Source organism: Silene latifolia, chromosome 11, assembly GCF_048544455.1.
Source record: "Silene latifolia isolate original U9 population chromosome 11, ASM4854445v1, whole genome shotgun sequence".
NCBI lineage: Eukaryota > Viridiplantae > Streptophyta > Magnoliopsida > Caryophyllales > Caryophyllaceae > Silene > Silene latifolia.
The window spans coordinates 198,205,526-198,213,174 of record NC_133536.1 but is presented as its reverse complement, the minus strand read 5'-3'; positions in this window follow the sequence as shown (position 1 = coordinate 198,213,174).

The window sequence follows — 7,649 nt, the reverse complement described above, 5'->3', positions numbered from 1 at the left end:
AAACGTTTTAACCTTTTTTTCTATAATAAAACTGAAGTCGATTAATTATCGAGTTGAAAACGCGAACAAATTACGAAAATAGATTTTAATGTAAAAAATGTGTGAGGTATGTTAAAGTAAGAGAGATAAATGATGAAAGAGAGTGATGAGGAATAAGTGTAAATTATTGTTGGAGAAGTGTTTTGGTTGTAAATTGAAAAGGTCAGGAATAATGAGGTGAATGAGTGAGAAGTGATAAGAGAGAGTGAGATGGGGAGTTGAAAAAATTATGGTTGGAGATGGTCAACACTTTATTTCATTCTTTTAATTGTATTTACTTTGTCTAGGAAATTTAAGAACACAAAATCTCATTGAAGACGGCGATATCCGTCACAAGCTTGTGACGGATACTATTTCCTCTCACAAAATACCATGAGAGATGAGTAGAAAAACACATGGGGGATGCCTCACCTTATCCCCTCTCCCTTTTTGTGAGAGGTTTTCACCTTGTAACGGAATTAGTCCGTCACAAGCAAGACGCTTTGATTAAAGAATCACCCTTGAAAAAATTAATCCATAATAAATTACGGTAACCATACTAAAACTTTGTATTTGAGAATATTTACGTCATAGGGTGGGTCCTATGTACTAGTTCATCAAAATATTACTTATCATAAAATAATTTGTACTTTTGTGTTTTACGTTGTTAAGTATTTGATTGTATTATAAACTGATGTTTTAACAAAATTATGTTAAAATTTTGAACGATATATCTTATTAATGTAATTAAACAAAATCTTTAACCCGTCATGTTAAGAAAGTGTATAATTTTACAAGAAAGTGGTCATTTAATCATCGTTAAAAGTTGACATAAGATAGGACTTAGGAGGATACACAACCAATCAACCATCGCAATAAGCTTCAGAACCATTTCCTATTCAAAATTTACTTTGTTAAAATAAAATTGAAGTTAATAACAAAGACTAGTGTTTAGTTATTTACTTTCATGACAGCTCAACAAATTTGTTCTATGGAACCTCTTGTTCTTCCGACTGATGACTTCCTGTATTTGAAATTTTAGAAACTAGTTTTATACCCGTGCATAAAAAATGCACGGATTTCTTTTAGAATTATGATATTTAACGTATGGTGATTCATATGAATATAATTAGACGTAAAGATATTAGCTTATTAGCCGAAGTACTTATTCTTGAGAATTGTGGATTTGAAAATAATAAAATTGAATGTTAGAATTATACTTCCTCCGATCCAATCCAAACTACCCATTCACTTTCTAAAGGCGACCTTGTTCAATATTGACATCGATTATATTTAGTCAAAATTTTAAAATTTATACATAAAATTTATATATTTATGTTTGCTGTAAAAAGAGGTTTCGGAAAATTATAATTTCGACACAAAAAACTAATACACAAATGGAGAAAAATGTGGTCAAAGTGTCGTCTCGTAGACCGTGAAAAGTCAAATGGGTAATTTGGATTGGATTGGAGGGAGTATAAGTAAAATGTGAGATGTAAATTAGTTTTTTTATACTCCCTCCCTCACAGCTATTTGTTTGCCTTTTTATTTTAGGGATGTATTTGATAGGTAAATTGAATTCCCAATATTCAATTTGTTCCATTTGTCATCTTAATAATTGTCATAGTTCTTTTTTTTGAAGTCTATGTGACAGAGTCAAAGCAAAACAAATAGCCTGAATGAAAGTAGTGCCAAATATTTCGTACCTAAAATTATATAATTAAGTTCTCACATTTTGTATGGACAATTAGTGAACAGTAATGCAATTTAAAAGAAATGGATCATCTCCATTTATTTCTCTCCATTTGCTCTCACAATTTCTTTAAAAAATAATTTTCCCTTTCACTCTTATTTTTTCTTTATTATTATGCATAAATTTAAAACCATTAAACATTGTCAAAATACGATCCAAATCATTGATAAGAACTTGCCTTCCTATTCTTAGAAAATGGAGAGAAAATGGACTATATACATAGCCCAACCCATCATAATTACTAAACCTAAATTATTGAACATACTTCCAAGTGGCTGCCGTCACTTACTCTTATTTGTACCAAACACACAAAAGAAAAAACACTGGCTTATTTGTATCCTTCTTCATTATATAGAAAACCTCATAATACTCCTCCTATATACAGTATACACAACCCCTTTAATCCAATCTCATGTTCTATAAAACACAAATTAATTATTAAATACTTATCCAAAACAATGGAGTATTTGCACAATTTATGGACTTTCTAACATTCACATATCCATCTAGTTCAATCTATCTTTACCGTAGATCTCCCTGTTTTCATGATTTTTTTTATTCAATGCCTTCAGGTATAGTTTTTGATTGAAACTCCACTTCTAATCATCGCACCAATTGTTTCCTTTCACTCGTGGAATTTGTTTGTTTTGAATTTGTAATGTTCAGATTTGTCGAAAGCATTTATAAATATTTATTTAAGTAGTTCAATCCAAGCTTCATTTATTTCAATCGGGTTTATTTATGTATTTAATTTGGTTATAATGATTTTGATTTTTTAGTCATGCTGACATTAATTTTTTTCTAAATTATGATTTCTGATAATTTTTTTAGTGATTTTGTATCATAAGTAGCAATTTAAATTTAATACCATTATTGAATTTTTTTTTTTGGCTGGCATAAATTTTAATTGCTAAACAAATGAAGTTTTTTTTTTTTTTTTTTTTTTTTTTTTTTATGTAATATATAGGAAGAATTGATAAGAATAATCCCACCTTTACTCCATCTTCCCAAAACAGTCCCACCTTTAGTTAATCCAGAAATAATCCCACCTTTATATGTAGTCTTCTCAAATTGATCCTTACTAAAACATGACCTATTATTGTAGGTAATTAATCATTTAATCATTTTAATTCTTCTTTTGTTTTTTGTTTTCCATATCTCCTCCTTTCTTTAAACCCCATTTTCTTCATTTATACTTCTACCTTCTACAATTTGTCATGAACCAATATTTTGGTGTACCAAAATCTTCAAATTTTTATGTACCAACGAATGTTGGTATAACCTGTTAAAAAAAAAGAGAGAGAGAGCTAGCATACATACGTACGAACTTCCCATTATCAGTATATAGCTGTCAAAATCAAATCAAACACGATGATATCAAATGGTTTGATTGTTTTATCGACATTCGACATCCACAAAATTAAATTGCCCAATACAAGAATCTAACTTGATTAAACAAAAACAACTTAACGGTATGGGAATACATTCCTCTTCTAAGTCCAAATATAGGATACTATTTAGGTTTAGTTTGGATATTAGATGATGAAGCTTGGTTTTGCTCATTCGGACCTTCGTTAAATGTTACCTTTGTTGTAGCCACCTATTGCCCTAAAATCAACTTTCTGATTCAATTTTGGATTTACAATTAGAAAATGCTGAAGATTAAGCCATGAAATCTACATTGATATTGGATAATTTGGGGAAGATAATAGAATTACATGTAAAAGAGGTAAAACAATAAAATTTATGAGAGGATAAGAAAATAAAGGGGTGAAGGAGTGTTGAATGAGAAATTAACTGGTTTAGTAGGTTACAAGTAAAAATGATCAATTTAAGAAGATTGTATACAAAGGTGGGATTATTTCTGGATTAGTTAAAGGTGAGACTGTTTTGGGAAGACGGAGTAAAGGTGGGATTATTCCCGTCAATTTTTCCTAATATATATTCATTTTGTAATTGGTTGACGGATTAATTATGAAATGAAAGCATAGCATAGTGTTCATTAATCTAATCTTAGCTTGATTTATTGATGAAAGATGAAGTCTAGACACAGGTTAATTAAATAGCAATGAAGAACGTGGGGCTTCAAAAAAAAAATAAACCTTTTCAATTCCCTGAAATAGTGGAACCAATAAGAGGCCTTGAAAAAACCCATCTTTTATACTAGGTAGATAACTGTAATAGTTGGGCCTCAACCATCACCTTAAGATTTTGATTGAGATGGTTACACAAGTAATGGGTTATACACTACTTCCTCGGGTTACAAATTTGCAATTTACAATAGGCCTACAACACCTCAAAATAAAATGACTCTGGCACTGAATCCTGCATCTATTACGACTCACATTCAATATTTGATGAATAGAGAAGAGAAAACGGAGACCTTACACTAGCAGCTGGCAACAAATTTCCGATACTAAGATTGAAATTCAGGTTTTGAGACACAAGCGCGGAAATAAAGCACAATTTCAGCTTTTTGTTAATGTGCAATTCTGTAGAAGCGATTATCTTCTTGCACCAACCTCTCTGCACGCAACTGCCATCGCTTTGCTTCACGCTTTACATCTGGCGCAAGCGGGAAATTTTCTCACTGCTCACTTTGGAATCCGACATCATGGCTTATATGACATCGTGAAATCTTGCTCGCCCCCACCAATTCAGTTACACCATACTATTACGAATATAAGATCTTTAATTAATAGTAGAGATACGTGGTCTTTATGTATAATAACTTGAATTTTTGTTTTTTCGGTTGTTTCTATTAATATATTGTTGTCGAAAAAAAAGACTAGTGTTTTAAACTTTACATTAACCTTGTCTCCTTTTTGTCACGTGTTATTAAAAGATGTTCTTACACAAAATTTAAAAAAATGGATTTTCTTAAGACCGTTTTATATTAAGAAGTCGTACGGTATCTTTTTATTTTACATATCTATTTTAGTTGGGTTTAAGTGTTTAACTGTTTAAGAGCTCTCTTAAGTTAAGACGGTCAAATAAGAAATTGTCAACTTAAAATAAGTGAGAAAAATATTTTTGAATAATAAAATCCATATATTATAGGAAAAATTACATTTACATGTCCCTATTTTGATTAAAATAAATTTTATATAGCAAGATTTTTTTTTCCTTTTTTTTACATGGCACACGTGGTTTGCAGGGTATTACATGTGCTCGGGGAGATTAAACCCCTCGTCACCAAACAAAAAAAAGGCCGAGGAATTAAGGCTCAAAAATTGATAGGAAAAAGGCTCATCCAAAATGTAGCTTGTCAAGCAACAAACCCAAGCAACACCTACCTACACCGTACAAAAAAAAAAATTCATATTATTCACTTTGTGAATAGTAGAAGGTCTTAGAAACTTTTAATAAGGTGTTGATAAATAAATATAAATATATATGAGTTTGTAAAAAGTTATTTATAATTTTCACACTACATTAACAATCTTTACAAGAAAACATATTCATTCATTAATTAATATGGGCGAGCTGAGGCAATATTTGGGCCAAACACTCGGCCTAAATCCCGACCCTAAAATACTGGATTTTTTTGGACCAAAATGAAAGGCCCAAGCCCTTCAAAAAGTTGGTTGGGCCGAGCCGAGGGGTTTGGCATTTGATCGCAGATCATCTGCCGACCTACCTATAACTTCTCCAGCAATGAATCACAAATATCAGAAAAATTATCGTGTTCAGACCCTACTCGTGCCTCTTTCAAATCACAATATTTTGAAAATAAAACGGAACTGCCTAGCGAATGACAAACTCTTATCTTATGATCTCATCTACTTACATAAGATAATATTTAACTCGTTTACTCTTAAAACAAATATGTTCATCTTAAGTGAAACAAACTGCTATCCGATAGTCGTTCACAATCCAAGGTCCACCCTTACCTATAAGGTAGGGAGAGGCAGCCTACGTTGAAGACACCTAGACAATCGAGTAACTAGGGTGAATAGAGTGTAAACTGTAAAGTCAATAAGTCATGACTCATGATAAAGTTAGGAAGTTTGAACGTGTCTATGTTAGTTTTCGATTACAAACTCTTGTTTAATACATATATCGTCTGAAGACACGAAGAAAATCAAATAGAGTGAGTGAGTGACTAGAGTGTAAAGTCATGGTAAAGTTAGGAAATTAGACCGTATCATGCTTCTCTCTGATTACAAACTCTTATTTAAGGCAGATATACCATCAAAGACACGAACAAAATCAAATAGAGGGACGAGAGTGTTAAGTCATGGTAAAGTTAGGAAATTAGACCGTATCATGCTTCTTTCTGATTACAAACTCTTATTTAAGGCAGATATACCGTCAAAGACACGAACAAAATCAAATAGAGGGACGAGAGTGTTAAGTCATGGTAAAGTGGTAACGACTTCCTAACTTCCAACTCAAAATTACCAGCAGAAGATTTTACTGGTGTTCATTGCCTCTCGACCTCCTTGCTTTCATTGCATTCAAGTTGATTTCTTTAGAAGATTTTATTTATTTTTCTGCGGTTTGTCGATCCTGGAATTGTGCTTCGTCCTCAATTAAGCACCAATGGAGGCCTACAACACCACTACCATGGCTTTTGCTTGCTGAAAACACCAAAGATAATCCAAATTGTGCGAGAAAGATATTTAATCTTAACAATAACAAGTGTTACAACTCGAACCCCCCAGACACGTTTGGAGCAAGGTGATGCGGTTCGCCTTATGGTTGGGTTGTAGTGGCTAAAAGTAATCACACCATTCAACTAATTAATCCGATCACCAAGGCTCACATTAGTTTCCCATCTTTGGAAACCATATTAAACTTGCGTGAAACTGCCGCTGAATGTTTTGATGACTATAATGATTGGTGTCTCACGTTCTTCTTGACAAAGCTCATTATCCTGGAAGTGTCTTATGATGGTCGAAACGAGTTTGTTATTATGATAATTTATCAGTTCAACAAGTACTTAGCCTTTGCTAGGCAAGGAGACCAATCGTGGACTGATATATTGATCAAGGAAACAAGTATCGATATATCTGATGTTGTGGCCATGGATGATCATGTATATGTTGTTATGATGATGGAGCAATTGCATATTGGAATGTTAAGGAATTCTACAATCTGGAAGTTGTTAAACCAATGGATTATTCTCCCGATAAATGTGAAATTTTTGAGGCACCGTCTTATACAGACATAAGAACCGTATATTTGATTCAATCAGGTAGTGATTGTCAAAGATATCACTCAACCAATTCCTTAATTGGTGGATGATCCTACTTACATACATGCATAATCTTAGCTATTGTATCTTCTTGTTATTTATTATCATATTAGGTTTAATTGTTGCTATATTAGCTCCTATTTTCTAGTATCTTGTTGACCTACAACACCTATTGTATAGCTATAAATACTCTTGTACTAATACCTTTTAATATACTAGTTGTTATCGCGCGCGGAGCTCCAAGGCCCATTTCCGTCTTTTTTAAATTATAAAGCTTGAGTATCATTCGGAAAAGATTATTGTATAATATTTTCTTAAGAGTTTTTTGTCAAAAACTACCTAAAGTTTTTAATTTTGCGAGAAACTACCTACATTTTCTTGACTTTTGTCGGACACTACCAAATTGAAAAATCCGATCAAATTAGAAAAAATTCTAACTCGAAAACATTATTTTTGGCATTGAACATACATTATTTACTATACTTAACCACCGCCAACTGTTTTGATTAGCTCTACTAACATATTTATTTCAATGTTTTTACTACAATTTTGAGTAGTTTGGCCAAGATTGTAGCTAATTTGGACAAAATTATGATTAATTCGATTGGCATTTGACTTATTTGTCGGAATTTTAGTTAATTTGAAAAAAAAATTGTCGAATTTGCTCATTAATTTCAA